The sequence below is a fragment of the Astatotilapia calliptera genome, chromosome 3, assembly GCF_964374335.1.
Source record: "Astatotilapia calliptera chromosome 3, fAstCal68.1, whole genome shotgun sequence".
In the NCBI taxonomy this organism is placed as follows: Eukaryota; Metazoa; Chordata; class Actinopteri; order Cichliformes; family Cichlidae; genus Astatotilapia; species Astatotilapia calliptera.
Window position 1 is genome coordinate 78,214,574 of NC_137424.1, and position 24,095 is coordinate 78,238,668.

Below are 24,095 nucleotides of genomic sequence, written 5' to 3' on the forward strand. Positions count from 1 at the left end.
TTCATCCTCCTCTCATTGATCTGAATCAGCTGTTTTCACAGAGAAACGCTGCACAAATCCTTCACTCCACTATTTCTGTCAGCAGAGGACTCGCTCTATCATGGCTGCTGCTCCTTTTTCACTCATTTGTGCTTTGAATCCAATCTGTTTCTCATCATCACCATGAACAGGCTGCTCATCAATCAGCAGATTAGCTGTAGATCAGCTGCACACTGATGAAGATGCTCAGACAGACGGGCTGGGCACACAGAGGACTTTATGATCTGTTCTTCAATTCAGTCCAACATGGATCATTTCTGCTCACAGTCCAATCATCTCTGGAAACTTGTGCTTCCATGGCACAGCTGGGCTACTTCAACAAATAGCGCTACACCTCTGGTTGTCAGCTTCACCATCGCTCTCCCCGTGGCTACAGTACAAGTGAGCTGACACATCCATCAGTGGAGGCTGTGGGCCAGTAAGGAGCAGCAGCTGCCTGCAACATGGGCTTTACATTGAAAACAGCCACAAGTCTGGGCCTAACCACGCCTTTGGACTTCTTCTTCATTCCAATGAGATTTACATTTCAGGGAGTTCCCCTGGAAAAAGAGCCATTTTGAAAGCTGTTTGCTGACTTCATCAATAATCTGCTTCAGTCATCCAGATGAGAATCCTGAGAATGGAGCAGCCCTGATAGCAGCTCATAGGATCACAGTGTTTTTCATTCAGCTGATTGATTTCACAGGTTAGGAGGTGAACAATCTAACTGTGCTCCTCCTTCCACCTTTGGACCACTCATTTAGTGACAGCCAGGATGTGACAATCAGCTGTGACACAGGAAAATGTAACCCTGGTAAGATTTACAGCAATCAGAAGTACAGGGTTCTTTGAATGCATCGTAGTCCTTGTCTGATAGTTTAATTTCCGGGCTTGCCCTGAAGGCACCATCTGCAGCTCCGTGCGCGTGAAGGTGTGGTGTAGAGGAAAAAGGACGGCAAGGAAAAACTCCATGCTGCCGCAGAGCACGGTTTTTTCCAGTTGAAAGAGAGGAAAGAGGTTTAATTAACATTTGTGAGAGAGCTGTCGTTAGCGGTGAACCACAGACGGGTACCTACCTGAAAGGAGCCGGAGTATTTCTTCGAACTTTTTTGAACTATTCTGGTGAGTTAGCCTAGCTCACTTAGCACCGCTATTGCAGTTCAATGCACTGGAAAAAATAACTAACCAGTCAGAATAGTAGTAAATGTGTTTAATGATGTTTAAGATGTGTTTTCATAGTATTGCAACGTTGTGACAGTTTTGTTTATTATGAGTGTCTAATGTTTTTACTTTCTTGGGCCTGCTAGTTCAGCCGCGGCCAGCTAAGTGGTTATGCGCAGTTCACGTGCAATAGCTGTGCTGTTACTGTAACTGCGGGTGATGCACAGTAATACGGTGTATTTACTTTTAATGTGTCACAAGATGCAAATTTATTTTAATATTTCAAAAGAACCAAGGACATTAGGAACAAGGACATTTAAGGAATGTGGACATCTAACATTCTGCATATTTGTGTGCAGACTGGTTTTTTTTTGAGGTACAGTTCCATGGGTGCCAAGTGAGGAGCTGGTATCGTGGGTCTAAGACACTGTTGCTGCTGTGGAGGCCTTCTCTGTGTCAGGACGCCGACACGTTGATGCCTGCTGTACCAGGAGGGCGGTAGGGAAAAAACAAAAGGAAGCCCACCTGAGAGATACCTTATCATTTTCTTTGCTACTTTTTCTCCGCCTGAGATTCAGGTCGTTTTCAGTTCTTAACCCAGGACAGTGGGTAACTGAATAAACTGACACCATAAGGAACTGGACACTCACATGCTATTTTCTTTTCTTTTTCCTTTTCTTTGGGGTGTTGAAATATTGTGTTTCTTGTCTTACATCTATTTTGATTGTTTCAATTATTTTTGTGATGCATTTGAGATGGTTACTGCATTTGAAGGTATCCCTACATTGAGGATGAGCAAAGGGAACTGATCCAAAAGGAAATATATAAAGCAAACTTTGTTTCATAAACCTGTGGTCGTGCGTGTTATGTGGGTTGGAAGTCTCATTGCTCTTACAGAGTTGCTACCGCCAATCTCCTTCCCAAACCTAGATTCGGATATTGTAGACATTGCACTTGGGCGAGCAGTATAGATCATCTCTTTATAGATAGAGGGACACACGTCCAGGTTACAAAAACATGAGGTGGGAAACTCTGGAGAAGATCTGCTTTTCTCTACAGGGAGGCTCGCACATCTAATCTGCTCACCATCACTCAACTCACTTCAACAACATGCTGACTCAGTCATTTCTGCACGTTTCCTCATGTTACAGCCCTGACTTCAGTTCAGCTGAGGAGGAGATGAGGGAGGAGAGAGCAGTGGTGGAGGAGGCAGATAAGGAAGAAGAGGAGGAGAAGATCCAAAGAGGAGGCAGGGGGAGAGGCTCAGGAACAGTTAGATCAGAGACTTTGAGCCATCATGGACTCCCACTCCTTCCATCCAGCCCTGTGTGGATCAGCAGCTCCAAAATGTCTGCTCACTCATGTTCTTCCTGTCTGTGCTCTTCTTTCATTTCACTCATTATATATGAGCTGCTCCTAAATCACACTGGATATGGATTTTCTGTCCATCCACACTAATTCTCTTCATCCTCACCTGATTGTTTGGATGCTCTTTGACAGCACATTGAAAATCCTCACAGTGACTTCTATTGCCACACTGACTGGACACATACAAAGTTGAAGGCTTCATGTGTTTGGCACAAATAATACTTTGGTAGGTCTGAGTTGTGTTTTGAACCATCTCTCAGGACCAAAGTCTTTTTGCTTCCTTCAAAAAGAGCTGAAGGCTTTTTACCTCACAGTTTGTCCTTTGATATTATTGGATGATGGACTGTGGGAAACACAAATGTGCACTTCTTAATGGCTCATATGTGCTGTGAAAGAGCTCTTTGTGATCTTGAAGCTTTTCAATAGTTTTTCTTTGGCTGTTTGTAAAGTTTTCTGTGTGAACTCTCAGGAATCTGGAGCAGTCTAATAGAAGTCTACTGGGGTACAGAGGGAGGAGCTTCTGTCAGACTCTTTCTGATGAGGAACTGAAGCCGCTCTCATGGTCTCATCAAATCATCAGACTCTGCTGAGAACAACAGTCATGTGACCTCTCAGAACAAACAGCCTGTTAGTTTCCTGCTGCCTCCATCACTCACTTTCATTCACTCTCAATCACACCAACATGTTAAAGCAGCGCTATAGCTCACCTGGCTGAGCAGGTGGGCTGAAGGCGGGGCTTACTACAGGTGCCTGTGTGTCCCTCACTCTCTCCCCACTTTCCTGTCTACTCTCTGCACCTATATAATAAAGGCAAACATGCCTCCAATAGAAACCTTTGCAAACACAAAGTCCCACAGCAGCCCCGTGTTCTCCGGCTAAAATGAGAGTTTTTGTCAGTGGAGTCTGGTGGCTTTAACCACACAAACATTACAGCTGCGCTCAAATATCACAAAGAGCTGTGACAGCAGAGAAACACATGACCATCCTCCAAATATCATCTAGAAATAGAAATGTGTCCACTGTGGGACGTGTGAGGCTGACATTAATATGTCTTAAAGTGGGAGATGAAGAAATGACTCCAGGGCCCAAATCATGGAGACAAACATCAATCCACACTTCACTTTGTTTCCTGTCTCTAAAGTGGGAATATTTCAGTGTGATGAACAAACGGCCTCCAACAAATGAAGCTGATTTCCTTTTCCTGTCTTTTCTCCAGCGGCCTCAGCTTCTTCCTCTTTCCCCTGTCTTCTTCTGCAGACGCTCCTCTGTAGCTTCAAGCTGTTTCTCTTTACAAGGAGAGCTACAAACCTTTGCATCCAGCCACAAACACCCCATGGGCTCCTCTGGATCATCACACTCAGCATTTTCACAATAAAAGCCTCGTATTTATGGCTGCTCCACCCTGACATGTGACAACATCCAAATGACTGGATCAAAGTGTTTGAATGATCTCAGCAGCTTTAAAACTATTGATATTTATACATTTACACTGATTTGGACTAAACTAACAAAACTATTGATTTGATCCAAACTCACATCATGCCAGAGGCTTTTATTTTGAAGGTAGGATCATTTTAATGGTCTTCTTAGTTCATTTAAACACACAGTTGCTCCGCCTGACATTTTTGGCTTTTAGATCAAAACATCAAAGAATTTATTTTATTTGAATGAACTGAAAATAGATTCAAACTAAAAGCTTCTAGAGAATAAACTCCTGCATGACCTCTGACCTTTGCCCTGTATCTACAGCACTGACCTCTGACTTTCAGCTGCACTTGTTTCTTCAGCAGGATGTTTCCCTCCCTGCTGTAGATGGTGCAGGTGTAGGTCCTGTTGTCTCCATCTGTGGGGTGTTTCAGGGTCAGACTGAGGTCTCCAGTTTTCAGCAGGTCTTCATTCATCTTCGTTCGGTCTCTGTAAACCTGGTGCTGTTCTTCAGGCTGGTCAGAGCCGTTCTCATACACGTGGACCTTCCTGTCATATATGTCCATCCACTCCACTTTAGCGTCTTCAGGCAGGTGAAGTGTGGTGTTGAAGGGCAGCTGGACAGACTCCACCCCTGAATCCACCTCCACCTGGGGGACTGAGAGGACAACAAAGCACAACATGAGCTTGGATGGAGACATTTGTGTTGACTCTAACAGGCTGAATGCTGCTGCTTCACTGGGAGCTCACTGTTAGATAGAAAGTGGTCAGTGTGAAGAGGAGACGCAGCAGAAAGATGAAGACTGACAGGAAGAAAGCAGTGAACAGACTGTTGGAGCTGCTGTTAGTGGGACAGGACTTTATTCAGTCTCTGAGGACCAGATTTGACTTGATGAAGCAGAGAAACACAGTCTGAGTGTTTCTGTCACACTCACTTCATCACACAGCTCAGTTTGACAACATGTGGAAGAATTTGATAGAAGCCTTCCTTTAGTAAAAGCACCAAGAAAACACCATGAAAACACCTCACTACACACAAAACTGCAGTACTGGCAAATTGTACATAAAGTATGAAAAGTCAAAGTACTTATTGTGCAGAAAAATGTTCCCATCAGTGTCTGTGGATCAATATTACTGCTGCACATGTTTAAGGCTGAGCTCATTTCAAATCCTTTCTATTGTGTTGAATCTGCAGTAATGCATCATATTCTATAAAATCATATGTTTGTAGTGGCTGTCCTGTGAGGACCACGTCTCTCTAAACAAACAGCTGTTAATGAGCTCACAAACACAGGCCTACAGCTGGATTTGAAAAAGTCCATTCAATAGAAAATCAACAGTCACAGCTGGATTCAAAGGCTTGAGCTCTGTGTGACATGGTTACCTGTCAGCATCTACAGGGGGATTCAAATATGAAGGAAACATGAAGGTGGTGCATTAGAAAAACTGCTGCTTTCAAGCAGAGCAACAAACTGTTTGAACTGATCCAACTTTATTCACACAGACAAAGATTTGTGCATCAGCTGCTGTTTGCTGCTATAGATATAATCCAGCTGATGTGGAGAACTACATGTGACACTGTGATGCAGCCATGAATCTGACTGATTTCTTTCCATTTTCAAAGGTTGATGCATCAGTTAAAGTCCTTAAAAAGCTCAGAAATAAAGAGAAAGGTTGGTTACAGCAAAGAGAGGCACTGGCAGCCTTTAAGACACTAAACAAGAGAAACAGATCAGAGAACATCAGACTGAATAAGTGGAATAAAGTGAAACAGAGAACTAACGCTCCCTAAGAATGGAGCTGTCAGAGGAAGAGAGCAGCAAACTGAAAGTCTCTGTTAGCTGCAGAGCTCTGAAACTTCACACAGCTTTGGATGATAACATGGAGAAAGGATGTGGAGATGTTCACACTTCTGCTAGAAATCATCTTCTAGTTATTGTGACTCAGATATGACTGATTATAGATGAGGACCAAAGAAGGTTGTTACTGAGATTTGAGCTGACTTAGCTTAGCCTGTGTTTCAGCCACATGCTAAACAAACACATGTTCAGAAACTAGAAGATGTTACCTTTCAGATGAAGTCTCACACATGAACTTTGCTCCTACAGTTCATCTGCTGAAGCTTTTACATTTGGCTGGAAATCAAATAAAAACCAAAACAGCCACAAACATCAGACATGCTAACACTGTGACATTATTGGATGGAGCCACTGAGACTGAACCACCATCATCAGTCTGACCTCTGACCTTTGACCTGTATCTACAGCACTGACCTCTGACTTTCAGCTCCACTTTTCTCTTCAGCAGGATGTTTCCCTCCCTGCTGTAGACGGTGCAGGTGTAGGTGGAGTTGTCTCCATCTGTGGGCTGTTTCAGGGTCAGACTGAGGTCTCCAGGTTCCAGTAAGTTTCTCTTCATCTTTGTTCGGTTCTTGTATTTATCGTCCTGTTCTTCAGGCTGGTCAGAGCCGTTCTCATACACGTGGACCTTCCTGTTGTTTGCATCCTTCCACTCCACTTTAGCATCTTTAGGCAGACAAACTGTGGTTTTGCAGATCAGCTGGACAGACTCCACCCCTGAATCCACCCCCACCCAGGGGACTGAGAGGACAACAAAGCACAACATGACAACATCTGAAGCCTGTACAACAAAAAGCAGGATTCTGGCTTATCCAGGTAATTTGAGGGTAAACCCTGAGTTTTCTGCACTATGAAGGTTGTTCATTTCTTAGCGCAGTACATCGCCATGGTAACTTGTGCTGTGAACCTTGCCTACTCCAGATCATTTTAAGATCCAGAGATCAGCATTTATAAAATCACCTCTAACTGACTTAACAAATCGCTGGAAGTTTTTTAATAGCATCTAACGTCTTTGCGTTTCTGTGATGAACATCAGTAAAACATATTGTCAGAAGGAACCTCATTACTTGATCTTTTCCCCTGTTGGCAGCAAAAGATTTTACTACAGTTTTGTTGTCCTATAATCTAATGTATGTGTGTATATTATATATATGATCCTACAACAGGACAAGTGCACTGTACTTCATATCATGTCATGTAAACTTTGTATGTAGACTATGTTTGAATTCAGTTCTTATATTTAATGTTTACTCTGAAACCTTAAACACCAGTGAGTCTGCAGCTGTAAGGAGCAGCTGATGTTCAGAGTTCAGATTCAAATCAGCTGGCAGCTTTCACTCACATTTTTATTCACAGCATGTTTTGAGTGTGAAATGAATTTTCTGGTGTGGGAATCTGTTTTACATGTGCAGCACAATACTAACAACCCAAAGAAGGACAAACACTGTCACAGGAACACCTGTGTATTAATTTAGTGACGATAATGTAAAAATGTTGTTGTGCTTGATTTTAAACTGCTGCTGGTAAATGGGCTGGTTCTTATTTAGCACTTTTCTACTCTCACACACTTAGTACAACTTGCCTCATTCACACAAACATTTGTTTTCTATGTGTTGCGACGTGCTTTTTATCTAACATTCACACACAGTCATACTCTGATGGATGCACAGGAGGTTAGCATGTTGCCCAAAGATATTTGACATGCAGACTGGAGCAGCCAGAGATCAAACTACCAACCTTCCAATTAGCAGATGACCTCCTGAGCTACAGCCACCCTGAGGGTCTTTTACAGTGCTGGAAACACAGAACTTCTGCTGACCATCGGCATTATGGGTAGTGTAGTAGGAGACACTCACCTGACATGAAATAGTGCCGGAAATGAAATAAAAGACCTCCAGAAACCACAAGAAGAACCAGGAGAACCAGGAGAGCTTTGGCCCAGGATGGAAACCGTTCTGTGGAGAAACACAAAGAACAACGTGACCTTTGACCTCTGACTCAATGAATTTAATGAAGAGGCCTTTACTTTACTCATAAAGCTAACATGGTTATTCTGACTGTGTTAAAATAATAAAGTTTTATCTGAGTGATGTCAGATGTGTCTACAGCAGGTGTTTGTTGCTGACCTTTGACCTGCAGCTGTACATCACTCCGACTCAGTTCACCTATAAAGTCTCTGACGGAGCAGGTGTAGGTGGCGCTGTCAGACAGTTGGAGGTTGGTCAGGTTCAGGCTGAGGTCTCCAGTTTCCAGAGCGTCAGTCTTCATGGATGTTCGGCCGCTGTAACGCTGGTTTTGATCTTTCAGTTCGTCTCCTTGAAGCTGACGCTGGTGGACGGTGGGAGGACTGAGGTCGGAGCGACTCCACACCACTGAGGGGTTTCGAAATCTTTCTGTGGGATACTTACAGGGCAGGGTGAACGAGTCCCCCTCATACGACTCCACAGCTGAGGCATGCTGGGAAACTGAGGACACAGACAGAGACTCCATGAGTCACTTTGAGGTGAAGATCAAGTTTAGACACATTTACAGAAACCAGGAGACAGAACGACAGAAACATTCAACATTTTAACAAACACAGTTAAAAACCTGAACAAATAAAGTGAATAGTATGACAGACAAATAAAAACAATAAAAAATAAAAACATCATCAAAGAGTCCAGTCATGTCCACACATGAGATGGGGGAGGACTGGAGGACTTTTTCAAATGTGTCAGATAAAAACGGGGCTGGACTGGGGTGGAAAATGAGCCCTGGCATTTTTGCATTCTTCCTACAAAAAGTCTCTTTATCCTTCAAGCTCGGGTCCTCTACCAGAGGCCTGGGAGCTTGAGGGTCCTGCAGTATCTTAGCTGTTCCCAGGACTGCGCTCTTCTGGACAGAGATCTCCGATGTTGTTCCCGGGATCTGCTGGAGCCACTCGCCTAGCTTGGGAGTCACCGCACCTAGTGCTCCGATTACCACGGGGACCACCGTTACCTTCACCCTCCACATCCTCTCGAGCTCTTCTCTGAGCCCTTGGTATTTCTCCAGCTTCTCGTGTTGCTTCTTCCTGATGTTGCTGTCATTCAGTATTGCAACGTCTATCACTACAGCCGTCTTCCTCTGCTTGTCCAACACCACTATGTCCGGCTGGTTAGCCACCACTAGTTTGTCCATCTGTCCCACAGGATCTTAGCTTGGTCATTCTCGACCACCCTAGAGAGCGTCTCCCATTTTGACCTCCAGGCCATACTCAGCACAGGCGTTATTTTATGTCAGTGCTTCTCAATTATTTTCTGTTACTGTGAAGCCAAGTGCTACATACGCTTGGTCATATTTCTTTGTCTTAGTTTTTGGGAGACTTTTGTCTAATTATTTCTGCCTCTCTTTTCATTTTTTCATTTTTCTTGAGGGCTTGTTTACTGCACTTCATATCTCCTGCTCTGTACTGTGTCTGCACACATGCAAAAAACTCTGCACTCACTGCAGTGAATGTGCAATTACACTTTCTAGCACGGCTAAAAAAGCAAGTTCCCCTGAGTGCGCCCCACTATTTGAAAAGGACTGCTGTATACTATATATATACTATATATGCTGGCCACTTGGGTATGGTGTTCTATCAATGCCCTTGCTTACATCTTGCACTCTGCTGTTATGGAAAGTTTTAAGCCTAATCTTAAAAGTAGAGATAGTCTGTCTCCTGAATCCAAACTGGAAGCTGGTTCCACAGAAGAGGGGCCTGAAAACTGAAGGCTCTGCCTCCAAAAAAATAAAAAAATAAAAAAATAAATAAATAAAATATATATATAAAATACTCTACGAACAAGAAGTAAGCCTGCAGTGTTAGAGGAAAGTGCTCTAATGGGAAGGACCCGGCCAACATAGACTGCGAAGGCCGAGCCCGAAGTGAGAGCCTGTGAAACTAGACGTGGAGTTTAATAAACTCAGCCGTCTGCTCCTTGCTATCTAAAATATAACAGGACACTGGCATAAATTCTCTACCATCTCACACTTTTGTTTAATCAGTTTTCTGTTTGACGTTTATTCAGCTGTGTGAAAACTATAATTTTAATCTCAGCCAAACCGATTTATTCAGGAACAAATAGAACACTGAAAAAAGGACACCAAATTTGGACAGCTTTCGTCGCGTCGCTGTGATGTAATCGGCCCACAAATGCAGCCTCGAAATTTGGACACACACTCTTTGTGTTGACTACATGCAGACCAGCTGTGCTCATATGTGCAGTTACAGCTCATTTAGAGGCAGGAATATCCTGCTATGTCCCTGTTAGGACCTGCTGCTTTGACTGCTCACCACTCAAACAGCTTCATGACATCAGCAGTAAGAGCAGATGTGGATCCACAGCAAACATGTACGTTGGTCACAATCAATGAAAGAAGCTCAGAAAGCTCTTCAGTGAAACCAGTGTTAGAAATGAAACACACAGCACAGCATGCTGGGTAATTACAAGGACTCCCATCAGGCACAGGGAGGCACGTCCCCCTAACTACTCATGCTGATTAACACAACACACACACGTTACATGCACTTCTCTCCACGACCACTAGATGTCTCCACACTCTGTGCTGACTCCAATGATCAGAGCTGCTGAGCCTGTTTGCAGACAGAGGAGGAGCTCCTGGTGATCCGTGTGGCACTAAAAAGCTCTGATAACGTCCATCCAGCAGCTGATAACAGGGACATTTGGTGCCATGTCAGAGCTGCACAGTCAATCATCCGTTTGGCTCTTTAGTTTGAAGAGTTCAAAGCAGCAGCAGAGAATCTAAAGTGTGTCACACAGCACCAAGTTTCCTTTGGTCACATATGAAATGTGAGTCCGAGCTTCAGCTACACAACAACACACACAGCAGCTGATTGTAACATGAGCTCATCTGAAAGGCACCAAGAAGAATCCAGAGATTTGAAAGTTGCTGCTTTGGATTGTTAGTTTGATCTGAATCAGAATCCAGTGTTTGATGGAAATCTCCTCCTGCTGCACTTCAACACATTAAAGAGAGAGAGATGAAAGAAAAGCTGATGATGAGAGCAGAGAGAGGAAGGTGTACTTACCGTGCAGGAGGATCACAAACACCACAAACATCTTCATGTTCCTGTCAAACTCAGAGACTCTTTAAAAGCCCTTCAGGACATCAGCTCACAGCAGCTTCACTTTCCTCTGCTGATCATCTACTGACACTCTCACACTGCTTCACTGTCACAGCTCAGAGTTCAGCTTCACACTTTGTTAAAGCACATCTGTGGAATGAAGTCCGGCCGGCCACAGATCACTTCTGAGGAAAGAGGAGGACGTCGGCTTTCCTCGTAGTTTCACGCCCGAGCGCTGCGGGTGGAGGCGGCTGCTGCGGCCTCACCCTGACACGCACAAAGCTCCGCCTCCAGTCCTGACCATGAAACATCCACTGTAGCTACAATGATGCTGATGTGACCCTCAGCAGCTGGATTTCCTCTCCATAGATGTGTTTCCATGCAGATCATGGACATAAAGCAGCTCCAGGATGAAGAGTGTGAAAGAACTTCTTCCACTACAGTATTCATTACAGCACTGTGGCACTCCACAAACCCTCACACTGTCTCAATCCCTGTTTCCAGTTTGACTGAGAGAAGGCCTGAAGCTCAGCCAATCACAGGACAGGAAGTGATCAGCTGACACAGTGATTTGAAGCTGTCAGGGTGAGGCTGCTTCATGCAGGTGTGAAACTATGAGGAAGCTGAACGCCTCCTCTTTCCTCAGAAGTGATCTGTGGCCGTCTGCCATCATGTTTGGCTGCTCACACTAAGGCTACGTCCACACGTACTTTGGAAAACTGAGATTTTCTGTTTGTGTTTTAAAGAAAATCTCGCCAAAAACGCAGTCAAACACGGTCAAGAACATGTCAAATCCACGCCGTGTAGAAATGTTGGCCAATCAGGAGTCTAGAAGCCTGGGAGGGAAAGAGTGAGCAGGTTTGATGCAAAGCTGAAGTACTTCTGAAAAGTGTTTGTGTTTTTAAGTGCCTTCATCAAATGTTAATGACCAAAATCAGTACTCTGGCTGCTGCAGACTCACAACTTAGGAATGAACAAATGCATACAACATGCATAAATTTAAATTAAATACAAATTAAATTCATTAAAAACCGACAACGACGTGGCGTCTGGATTTAGGTTGTGAGAGCGTCTGTGTTGACTCTGTTCACTCTGACGTCTTTGTAAATGGAGGGACAGTAACTGTGTGTGTACATGTACGTGTGTAAAACTGCAGATAGATTAACAGCAACAGTATTTTGTGTTTATCCACCATTGTAGAAATTCATCTCATGTAAACAACATGAGATACACAGCGGCACGTCAAAAAAGGCGCACACCTTTGACGCTGCGTGACTAAATCTCTGTTTTCCTCGTCAACACGTAAAAGCAAAAACTGAGTTTTAAAAATCTCAGTTTTCAGTGATCGAAAACGGCGTTTACGTGTGGAGGAAAGGTGCAAACACAGAAAAATCTGCGTTTTCAAAAATACCCGAGTACGTGTGGACGCAGCCTAAATGTGAGCTCACTGAAAGCTGTCTCACAACTACACGTGCACAGGTGTGTATCAGGTGACTCATGGAGGTGTATTTAATGTTTGGATGAACATGTTTGTAAATCTTAGTTTGTGCCTGTTAAACACATCATACACAGCTGTAACCCTCAGGAGGCAAAACTCATTCAGGTCAGTACTCTAATGTTACATTATTACTGTATATTGATTACATAGTTTCATAGTAACTGATGACAGTTCTAACAGCTAACTCATTTATCAGGCAGAGATAGCTCAGTAGGTAGAGTGGTGGACCATGATCGGAAGATCAGGGGTTCAATTCCCCTGAACAGCTCCCCTCAGGTACCCCTGATCAAGGTCCCGTCCCTACACGCTGCTCCCCGGGCGCCCAATGGCTGCCCACTGCTTCACTGAGTGAATGGGTTAAATGCAGAGAGGAGTTTACCCACAGGGATCAATAAAGTTTACATTATTATTTACATAATGTGAGGAATAAAACTCTCCTCTTCTCCAGAGTTGGGCAGTAAGTACTTAAGTACAATTTTAAGGTATCTGTACTTTACCTGAGTAGTTTTTACTCCCTACAATTTTAAACACATATCTGAACTTTCTACTTCTTACATGTGTTGTGATTTTCCCAAGTGCATCATTACTGCTTTTGCTATAATGGTCATATTTTATTAGAAGTTTATTAGGAGTTTTTATTTTGAGTTATTAGAATCAGAACAGAAAAGAAAAAGAAAGAAAGAAATTGGTGATGAAGTTTACAGAAGGAGAGGGAGAGAAAACACTGAGGATCTGCTCCAAACCTGCCTAAATAAACAAACAAACAAACACACACACACACACACACACACACACACACACACACACACACACACACACACACACACACACACACACACACACAACAAAACCAGACAACAGAGAAACTGCAGCCATGGTGCTGAAGTCACAGGGGTCTCAGCGAGGAGCCTGCAGGATCCCAGCAGCCGGCTGCACCAGAGCAGAGCGCACACAGGCCCAGAGATCTGAGACCCAAAGACCTCCTCACCCCCAAGCAGGGGCCTGACAGAGCCAGGGGGGCCAGGCCCCACCAAGCAGCCATTAGCCAGAACACACCCGAGCACCAAGAACCACCAACTCACCAGAGGATGGGGGCACCAGCCACCAACAGAGAGTGTGGTGGGGGAAATAGTGTCTATTTTGATAGTTTATTAGAGATTTCCATCATGAATTCATTGTGGAAACTGAGCACAAGTTAAAGACCAAACACAACTAAATGTGTTTATCATCCAAATATAAAAGGGTGTTCTAATAATATGTGGCGCCTGTTAAAACCTGCCTGGTGACAGATGACACTGACAGTAATCTGCTGATGATTGAACTGCAGATTTAATGCAGGAATATTTCCTGTTTGAACTCTTCAGGGACCCGTGTATTTCCTGAGCAAACACTCTTCTCCTCATGCTGCTGCTGTGCTGGCAGCTTTAAGATGCAACAATAAATATTTCTATTGATTTGCACAGAAAGCTTTGAAAAAGCAACAGAACAATAAAAGCAGCAGCAGCTCTGACTGTGTTCATACCAACTTAAATATGTCAAAGTCAGGTTTCTGTTTAAAACACTGAATGTTTGAGTTACAAATACACAGATTTAACTACATTAACTTAACTGTGGTGTAAAAACTGGATTCATTGACTGCTATGTAGCAAACATAGAGCTCAGTTTAACACACAGAGTAGAAAGGTCTGTATAAGAATGAAGCTGCTGATGCAGGGCTGTACACATGTTCCTGTTTAGAGGCAAAGTCGCCCTCTACAATGTAGCAACAGGAAATAGAAACATAGTTTTATTGTCCTTCTTTTTCTTCTGGTTCAAGCTGAATACAGTTAGAATAAAAAGTTAGACTAAAGTTTGTACTCACATATACTGATGTGATTTTATCATTATGTTAATACAGCACAAGCTTCAGTTAGCTTTGCACAAAAATACAAACATTGTTCCAACTTCCTGCTCTGACTCGGCCTCAGGATGTCTAGAAGCAAGAATCAAGCGCACCCAAAGGAACCAAGCGCACCAGTGGTCACGTGCTCAGCACACAGAGTGGGAATGACTGAAGGAGCTGCTGTGACGCAGCTATGATGCAGTTTTGTGTGACTGAGTGAGTTGATGGATCTGTAAGTGTTCTTACTTTGGCAGATTCATTAACATGATGCTGATTATAATCTGGCTGTAATCTCCTGCAATGACTACAATCAGCGGGATGAGGAATAAAGGACTTTTCTATGGTTTCCTTTAGCTGTTGCTAGCTTGTCATATTTATGGCTCACTATCAGTCCCCACAATGTTCCACTGTGGAATAATAGGGTGATATTGAATCGGGGGAAATCTATGTTTGTGGAAGAATGGATGACAAAACAAATTTGGTCTGTGACACATATAATGGATGAAAATGGAGATATACTTGAATTAAACAGGCTTAATGAGAAATATGACATGAGTTGCTCGTTCGAGCTCTATAACAAGGTTTCACAGAATATCCCAACAGTCCTTGTAAATACGGTAAAGAACAATTTTTCAAATATACAGACTCCAAATTTGCATAAAGTTAAACTAGATGGTCTTGACTTGGTTAATGGAAAATGCAATAATCAGTTTTTGAGGAGGTATTTGGTTAACACCTTATATCCAGGTAGGACAAAACATTCACTCGTCTTTAAAGATTATAACAAATCTGAGATCTCGTTGATCAGAACCAAATATTTAACATTTCCAATTCCCCCCAAATTTAAAGAAGTCCATTTTAGAACTACAAAAAATATTTACCCCTCCAATGAATTTATGAGAGACAGATTTAAATTTGTGTTAGACAACTGTTATATTTGTAAAACAACTTCGGAAACAACAGAGCACATGTTCTATGGATGTGTGACAATCCAGAACTTATGGAAATCTCTCCATGTCCTAATATTGTCCCAGTATGGATATATTGATTTTTGGTCTTTTCAAAATATTCAAATTGGAGTAATCCTTAAGGACAAAAATAGTGAGTTTTTAGTTAACAATCTCATTATTATAACAAAGTATTACATACATAAATGCCGATATGCTAAATCCCCCCCTTCATGGCCTGCTCTTAAAAACGACCTCTCCCTGTTCCGTAAATCTCTTAAGCTAATAAATAAGCCCCAAGCAATCAAATTGCATAGATTTTTAGAAGAGTTTGATTTTTCTTAGCCCCTTATTTAAGTTATGTGTCTTGTTTATGGAACCTCACTTTTAGAGATTTTATGATCCCCCTTGTCTTCTTTATTTCTGTTCCTTGTTTTTCATTCTTTTTTTATTCTTATTTATTTTTGTATTGGTTATTCATCTTTTTATATTATTATTATGTAGATGTGTGAATATGGATGTGTATGTATGCATGTGTATATGCATATATATGTATATATGTATGTGTGTATGTATGTTTACTTTCAGTTATTGTCGATTTCATTGTGGTGTATAGGAGATGTGATTCTGTTCTGATTGATTTAATATGTCGCTTGTCTCTTTGAGATTGTCATTGTCATTGTTCTAAATAAAGTTCATAAAAATTTTTTTAAAAAAGCCTCACTATTAGCAACTTGTAAGACATGCGCTATTTAGCCAATTCTGGGTCTGCAGTGACCCCTTGTGGACATTGTGAGATGTTGCTTGTGTTGAGTAGATGATGTGTTGTGATTGTTTTCCTAGTTATCTATGACTCTACTAATGATAAAATTGCCCATTTCTGTTTCCAGAAAACCATGTTTATAGTCACACGTGCTGTTTACTATAAAACAAGAAGTTCAAGTTTGGCTGCACCGAATTCAGATTAAGCCTCACAAACATTTTCATGGAAACAAATCTTTGGTGGGACTTAATTTAAAAAAATTAACCAAACTCCTGGACTGCTGCAGTCTCTCTCTTTTCTTTTGGAAAAGACCAAAGCAGACCCCTGGATGGGGCTCAGCCAGCAGGGGGGCTTGTGCACAAGCTTTAGAAAAACTGCCCAAAATGCATTGACAGAGACATTTCAGGGATTTTAAGTCATTCTGCACTCAGATGGCTTAATTGTTAATCGCGTTAGTCATGAAAATTGTGTTAATGGGGCTTAAATGCGTTAACACTGACAGCCATGATTATTATATTCTGTTTTTTGCCTGTCCTGTCCGGCAGTATAGCTGCACAGGACAAGACGAGAATGAGAATTATTATCTGAAGGCCAAAAAATGCCCAAAAGAATTATTTTCCAAAGTGCATCATTACTGCTTTTGCTATAATGGCAGTCATATTTTATTAGAAATTTATTAGGATTTTTTATTTTGAGATATTACTATCAGAACAGAAAAGACCTTCCGAAGAAAAGAAAAAGAAAGAAATTGGTGAGGAAGTTTACAGAAGGAGAGGGAGAGAAAGAAACACTGAGGATCTGCTCCAAACCTGCTTATAAGACACACTGAGCAGTGTGGGGATTAGAGAAATATTTTGCTGCTATTGTTAATAACCATCATTACCATTGCATTAATAATTAATATTGATATTGCATTCAGATGTTTAAACATATTGGTACCCAATTAGCCTTTATTACAGGTGCAGTTATAACCACTTTAAACTGTTGAGTTAAATCTATAATCTTAAATGCTTTTGAATGCTTGTTATAATCTTCAATGTGTACGTGCTGGCCTTCTGTCTGGTGGAAAGGTTACAAGGTTTAGCTGGTGAGGTGAGAGGTGAAACTGAGTGAATGTCAGGTCGACACACACACACACACACACACACACACACACACACACACACACACACACACACACACACACACACACACACACACACACACACACACACACACACACACTTACACAGCAGTTAGACTCAGGGGTCGGTGAAGGTTCAAATGATATTTTGCAAAAGCTTGCAACTGCAAAATTGTGCTTGCAAAAGAACAGTTTGTTGCAGAAGGTGGGCCTGATGTTCCAGAAGATGAGCGCGGGCAGGACGTGCGACAGGAAGACTCCTGGGATGGAGACGAGGCGATGTTCTTTTCAAACTGTGTTAAAAGTCATCGTGGTTTTGACTTGACGTGTGCATGTTTTGTATCTGATGACGCATGAGGGGGCGTTAACCCTGATGAATCAAAAGCAATCTGAAGTGTCTTTTTGGGCGGAGATCTACAGCTGATGTTTTGCAGTGTACATCTCCGCCACGCTGCGTGTTCATTAAAATCATCGTTTGACTCCACCCGGCCGGATCAGTGTTGTTGTTTTGGAATTCCTCCTGTATCCCTCCTCAATATTTGAACCCTTAACAGCAGCACACAGGACTACATGATATGTTTAGAGGCAGCAGCCAACCAAGATAGTGTGTCTGTGAGTACGTGTGTGTGCACCTGTGTGTGTGAGCGCTTGTGTTCACAAGCTTTTACAATGTAACTGTCTAATAGTGGGTATATGGAGCCATAGCCCCCCCCCCCCAGGAGATGAAGCAGGCATGGAGGAGATGCAGGTTCCAGACATCTAGATGCCCCCAGAGTACGAGAGCCCAAAGAGGCTCACGGCAGGGGGAATCGCACTACCTACTCAGAAAAGACCAAAGCAGACCCCTGGACGTCAGAGGCGCGAGCTGCACCTGAGTGTAGCACTTCCGCTCACAGAGGACTGTCTGCGGAGCTGCTGCAGGTTAAACAGAGACTTTCTTACCGTTCATGAGGAGCAGGAGCACCACCAGCGTCTTCATCCTCCTTTAAAAACAAACCGACACAAAGTCCCGTTAAATCCTCTGCTGACCCAACGAACCCACACCTGGACACACCTGCAGCTCCAAACACGCCCACGCACAAAGGTTACTTTCTGTTTAACAGGAAGTCTCCGTGTGTCGCAGATATCAGATAATAAAATGTGAAGTAGATTTGAAATAAAACGTATAAATGCGGCACATGAACACAAACAGCTGGATCACTGTGGTCTGTCAGGCCTGTTAAAGAAAGTCTGAGGCTCAGTGATGTTTGTGGGAATAGTTCATGGAGCTGTGATCACCTTCATGCAGGAAGTGAACTTTGTTATGGTGAAATTATAAAAGCGTTTCTATTTAAAATATGTTTTATAAAAATAAAACATTATTATATTATGATTTAAAGCTTCAGCCTTTAAAGTGGTGAGAGAGTTAAACTGAACACATCCTGTTAAAATCTGATTCATGAGGCAGTAATAAGATCTGCAACAGATTAATAACATAATCTGAGTTATGGAAGAGCCTCAATAAATTAAGAGTAGTATCATCAGTTTTCATTAACTTCCACTTAAGTCATAGTTTTCAGTAATACAGGATCAAATATAACCCAATATAAATGTGATTTATGATATAAATGCTCATGTGCTGATGAGAAAAGAAGTCAAATGTGACATTTTCACATTTAATTGTCTGTGTTGATTCCTTCAAAATTTAACATTGGGAGATGTTGACATCAGTGGGAATCTGTTTTGGGATTTTTTAAAATTAACTTTTACTGTTTAATCAGTAAAAACATAATAAAAACTATGAAACTGTAGTCATGCTTTTTATGAGTGTGATGTGTGGTAGACAATGTTCCCTCTAATGTTTCACGTGTCTGAGCGAACACACAAACTCCCTGAGCGTCCCTTGGACCACTGTGAGCAACAGCAGACGTGTGCACTGTGGTGACGCCAGCATCGAATCCATCCAAGTTACTTGTTTATTAAAATAATCAAATTACAGCGTTTATGTTAGACTACTTTTAATTAACTGCTTTAGCCCACTTACAATGAAAATTTTAAAAAAAATCGTCTACACATACTACACTACCCATGTAGCATGTTAACACTATTGGAAGTAAAAATAACTTGAACTCCAATTTTGAAAACACAACTTTCTTTTTTCTTTTTCTTTTTTTATAAAGCACTGACTTGTATTATGAGTCTGTGGTCTGGGAGATATTGAAATCAATTTCTCCAATGTACCTTTTCAGGTAACGAGAAACTGTTGACTGGGCAGCTGTCATCTCCTCTGGAAAGATTAGAAGCTCCTTCACTGTTTTTACAGTTGGGTTTTTTTCTGCAATGAAATGATGCAGTCCTTCTGGTGGGAGTAAACCAGCTACAGAACCCACAACGGGACGCCAGCACTTGATTACAGACATTGGGGCCTGAATAAGTACTTTGTGTCCTATCTGTGCCAAAACAGGGAGCAGTGTGTCCTTAGTAGGAACCTGCTTGCACTCATGTGCATCAAGTACTTCCAGCAATTCATCTGTATCCACTGAATTGAAGTCATCCAAAGCCTTCAGGAGAACAGATCGCTCTTCTTGTGAGACGTACAAAAGAAAGGAATCTTTTAAACTACTGGTTGTCGAGCGGCACAATATCTCCTCCAGAAAGGGTATTGCAAGCTTCACTGGGAAGTAACCAGCTTGTTTCCACCCTACAACAAACACTCTAGCTATAGCCTGCCATTCTTCACACTGAAAGTCATGCCGGATGAATGGGACTTTCACCTCAACTCCCAATGTGCAGCTGTCATAGAAATCCATCCAAAATTCTGTCAGGCAGTCTCGCAAAACACCACTTCCTTCCCCCTGTTCAAGCTCTCCATTTGGTAACAACATTTTGATATTGACCTCAGATGAAATAATGTTTGAGTCCTTAAAGGCACTGATCAAATCAGTAAGACAATGACCTCTTCTAACAGTCAGTATTACGGGACAAGATCGTGGTTCAGGGGGTGCTTGGTCAGGAATATTGGCCTCTCCTGTCAGCCCCGGTGAGAGAGACAATGTGTGATGACGTGGATCAGACTCTTTTTCTGTAAACAGTGTTTCAGGGTTTAGTTCAACCACACTAATATCCACCCTGTTATCCCCACTAATAATAACAACTGCATCAGAATCTTCACTTTCACCTACTTTTGGCAGACCATCCCATGGTTATGTGTCATTCAGTTCCAAATATCCACTTATGGAAGCTCCATCATTAATTACAAAGTTTGATGGTTCTGAATTTATGTTTTCCACCAACAGATCATCAGCGGCCCGATTAGGTTCATTGTCAGTGAGATCTACCACAGAGGGCTGGGTTATTGCATGATCGGCCTCTACGTCTTGGGGATGCTGTTGTGTTTTCTTTCTGGTACACAGATAAAGTCGCAGAATTTTGACCTTACTTTGCTTATATGTGGTGGATCATAATTTTCATTAGTTTTGGAGTTGTACATCTCTGTTCCTTACATTTCATGTGATGCCTTTATTAATGTTTTATTGGTTGCTTTGACTGTTTTTGAATAGAATATGCAGTGGGAATATAGAGGGAGATAAGCAGTGAAAGTTTTGCCTGGGTTGATTGTGCGTCGATCCATTGCTAATGCCTCAGGGCTCCAGTAGGTGGGTTCGCGCGCTTCCTCCTTCACCCAATACAGACGAGTGAGAGCTGCGTGTCTGTGCCGCTCTTTCACCTCTCCTCACTATTTCCCCTGTTTAAGGTAACTGTCATGCACAAATCTGTATAAATGTGTGTTACCGTTGATTATTACGTTGTTATCATTGTTCATTGTAGCGAAAGATGTGAATTGCGGACTATTCTGAGAAGTTCCAGTTAATCTCTGTTGCTGCGTATGCTAGTTTTCGCTATTACTCCGCCATATCGTGTGAAGATTTTTCTGTTACTATCTGTATAAGTTAACTACTGAAAGACATGCAGTACTTAAAGTATTATTTCATTGCTGTGGAAAGTTAGTGACTGTGTCAGCTAACATGTGCGAGTTAAAAAGATGTTTTTGTCTAATGCTACAGTTCATGTTATCTAAAGTATTCTCATCAGCTAATGCAGCGAACAATAGTGACTTAGTTTGGACACAGTTGTCCTGAGACTGAGTGCATCCATAAGAACATTGTTTTGGTTGTATTGCTTCTGAAACTCAATACAGACGAGTGAGAGTGAGAGCTGCGTGTCTGTGCCGCTCTTTCACCTCTCCTCACTATTTCCCCTGTTTAAGGGCACAACATATACAACTCATCAACTGTACTGGAAGCATCCACATGCATCTGTGAGCTCTCAATATGAGTTGACTAGTGTGAAAGACTTTTGGGGTTTTTTGAGATGCCATTGGGGAAAAACAGATTTTCAGCCATAAGTTTGATATTTGACACGGTTTCATTTTTATCTACAGATAAATGCCTTGTTCCACCACCACTTACAGACTTCACCTGTTTGAACCCACCCTTCTCCTCATCAAAATCCATCCAGCCAACCTCAGTTCGTCTCACTGTTCGTTTTGCATTTGTATTTTCTGCCCACTGAGACAATTTCTTTTTAGGAGGCATTCCCTCAGCTCCTGTCAGTCTTTGTCGTAGCCTTGAGAGTATAGATTCTTTCCTGGATGGTGACGTCCGTGACAGTGTTGCTTGTCTGCAGAAGGCCACAGTGGAGACTCTATCGCCAACTTTGGGGATGTACTTTGCCAGGTCACTGTCTGTCATTAAGGGAATGACAGTTTCATCAATCTGAAAAATATAAGCAACAAATTAATAAAATTGTCAATATTAAAAAAACAATGAATACATACAACTGCATATTTTAGAGTTGTTTTTTGCTATCTACTTTTGATAACAGATACTTTTGGTAATGTGGTACACATTTGTCCAACATAAGATGAACAAAAATTACTTTTTAAATTACTCTTTAAACATATCATGTCATTAATTAATGTCATTGATTAAACCAAAATATGAAATTCAATAAATCTTTTTAGAATGTGCATAGTAAATTGTGGATTGCGGCTCTCCGTTCACAAACAAACACACAGACACACACGCACGCACACAGCAACAGCTGCAGTGGCTTACATTCTCATCTTCAAGTTTCTTGATCACATCTTCTTCAACTTTGCGCTCTGTTAAAAATTCTCACAGCCGAGTATCCATAGCTGACCTCTAAACCACATGAAAATGAAATTAATTTTATGTAGCAGATTTTTACATGATAGCCTACCTATAAAATCCCTTTATCTATGGCAAATCAGAATTTGATAATGATTCAGAATCAGAATACTTTATTGATCCCTGGGGGAAATTATTTTTTGTTACAGTGCTCCATTATAAACCAACATAAACCAACATTAACAAGACAGACAATATGCTAACTAAGAATAGTACAATATATATATATATATATATATATATATATATATATATATATATATATATATATATATCGGAGCACTAGGTGCGGTGACTCCCAAGCTAGGCGAGTGGCTCCAGCAGATCCCGGGAAAAACATCGGAGATCTCTGTCCAGAAGAGCGCAGTCCTGGGAACAGCTAAGATACTGCGCAGGACCCTCAAGCTCCCAGGCCTCTGGTAGAGGACCCGAGCTTGAAGGATAAACCGCCCGCAGGGGCGTGCTGGGTGTTTTTTATATATATGTAAGTCATTAATAAATAGCTGTAAAGAAATGATAATGATTGTTTTATTTCTTAGATATTATCTATGGTAATGAGGAATGGAGCGATTGTCTACTTGGAGTTTAAGTAGTTCAGTATGAGCAATGACAACCTGCATCAATACAAAATCATTCCGATCACTGTATGCTTTATTAGTTCCCTTGGCAACGTGATACCCGCAGTGAGCTACTGTAACTGCAAGGCTTCATCCGGTGATGCATTGAAAGCTACGGCTCATTTAGCATGTATTACCTTAACAAGTGTGACTCACATGATGCTACTTTCAAAGGAGATGTTCAGCGAAAAAAAGAGGCAATTTTAAGATGCTTTCCATCTAAAACTGTTATTATTGTCCAGACCAGATTAGTTGCACCAGCTAGCATGGTGATGTGGTCAGAGTAAAAGAGAGACACCTTCGTGACACAGAGAACTAAGGTTTTCTGTTGAACATACCTCGTTTATTAGTAGCCTTCAGCCTTGCTCTACTTTGAAAGTGTTAGGATGCCTGGGTCGTTGACCCAGGGGTTTTGAGTTCATTATATTATTTATAATTTCTAGTCTTTGGTTTCTTTGTTAGAGTTCTGTCTTTTGGTTTATGTCTCTGTGTTATCCTTAGTTGCTGTCTCCCCTGTCAGCTATATCCCCGTGTCCTGTCAGTGTCTGTGTCTGCCCTGGTCCCACGTCGCTGTTCCCTCTGTAGTGCCTGTCTGTGTGTCTTTGTTCAGTCTGTGTTATGTGTTTCCTGTTTTACTTTGAAGGTTTCTGTCTTATCTCAGTGTGTTCAGTTTACGCTTCCTTTTGTCTCGTCAGTTCTGATTTGCCCCAGCTGTGTTTCCCTCCTGTTATTCATTTCCTGATTGCTCCCTCTGTGTATTTAAGCCCTGTGTTTCTCTGTGTCCGTGTCGCGATCTACCGTTTATTTTGCTGTGTGTTTTGCCCATCCACCGGTGTTAGTTTATTTTGAGTTTTTTCTAGTTATGTGATGTTTGCGTTCAGCATTAAAGCTGTTTTGGTTTAAGTTCTGTCTCCGGAGTCTGCACCTTGGGTCCTATCCCTGTCCGCACACAGCCGTCACCTAACAGAAAGTGTGCTGCCGGGCCGCCGCTCGTCCTACAGTTAAAAATGAGTTTACGGCTACATATTAGCACAACAAAACAACATGTAGTAACAACATGAGGATACAACGTTTGAAACGTCAGCAGATACCATTTAGAACATAGTAACAAAGATAGGTCTGAATAAATAACTGCCGAAATGCGGGATAACAATAT

General features: G+C 41.9%; 1 long non-coding RNA gene across 1 annotated transcript; it reads left to right on the plus strand.

Moving 5' to 3' along the window:
• Positions 1–827: 827 nt before the first annotated feature.
• Positions 828–2,027, plus strand: LOC145425903 (uncharacterized). The gene is made up of 2 exons (XR_013906670.1): positions 828–1,140; positions 1,539–2,027. It is a non-coding gene; the product is annotated as an uncharacterized LOC145425903 (long non-coding RNA).
• The last annotated feature ends 22,068 nt before the right edge of the window (positions 2,028–24,095 follow it).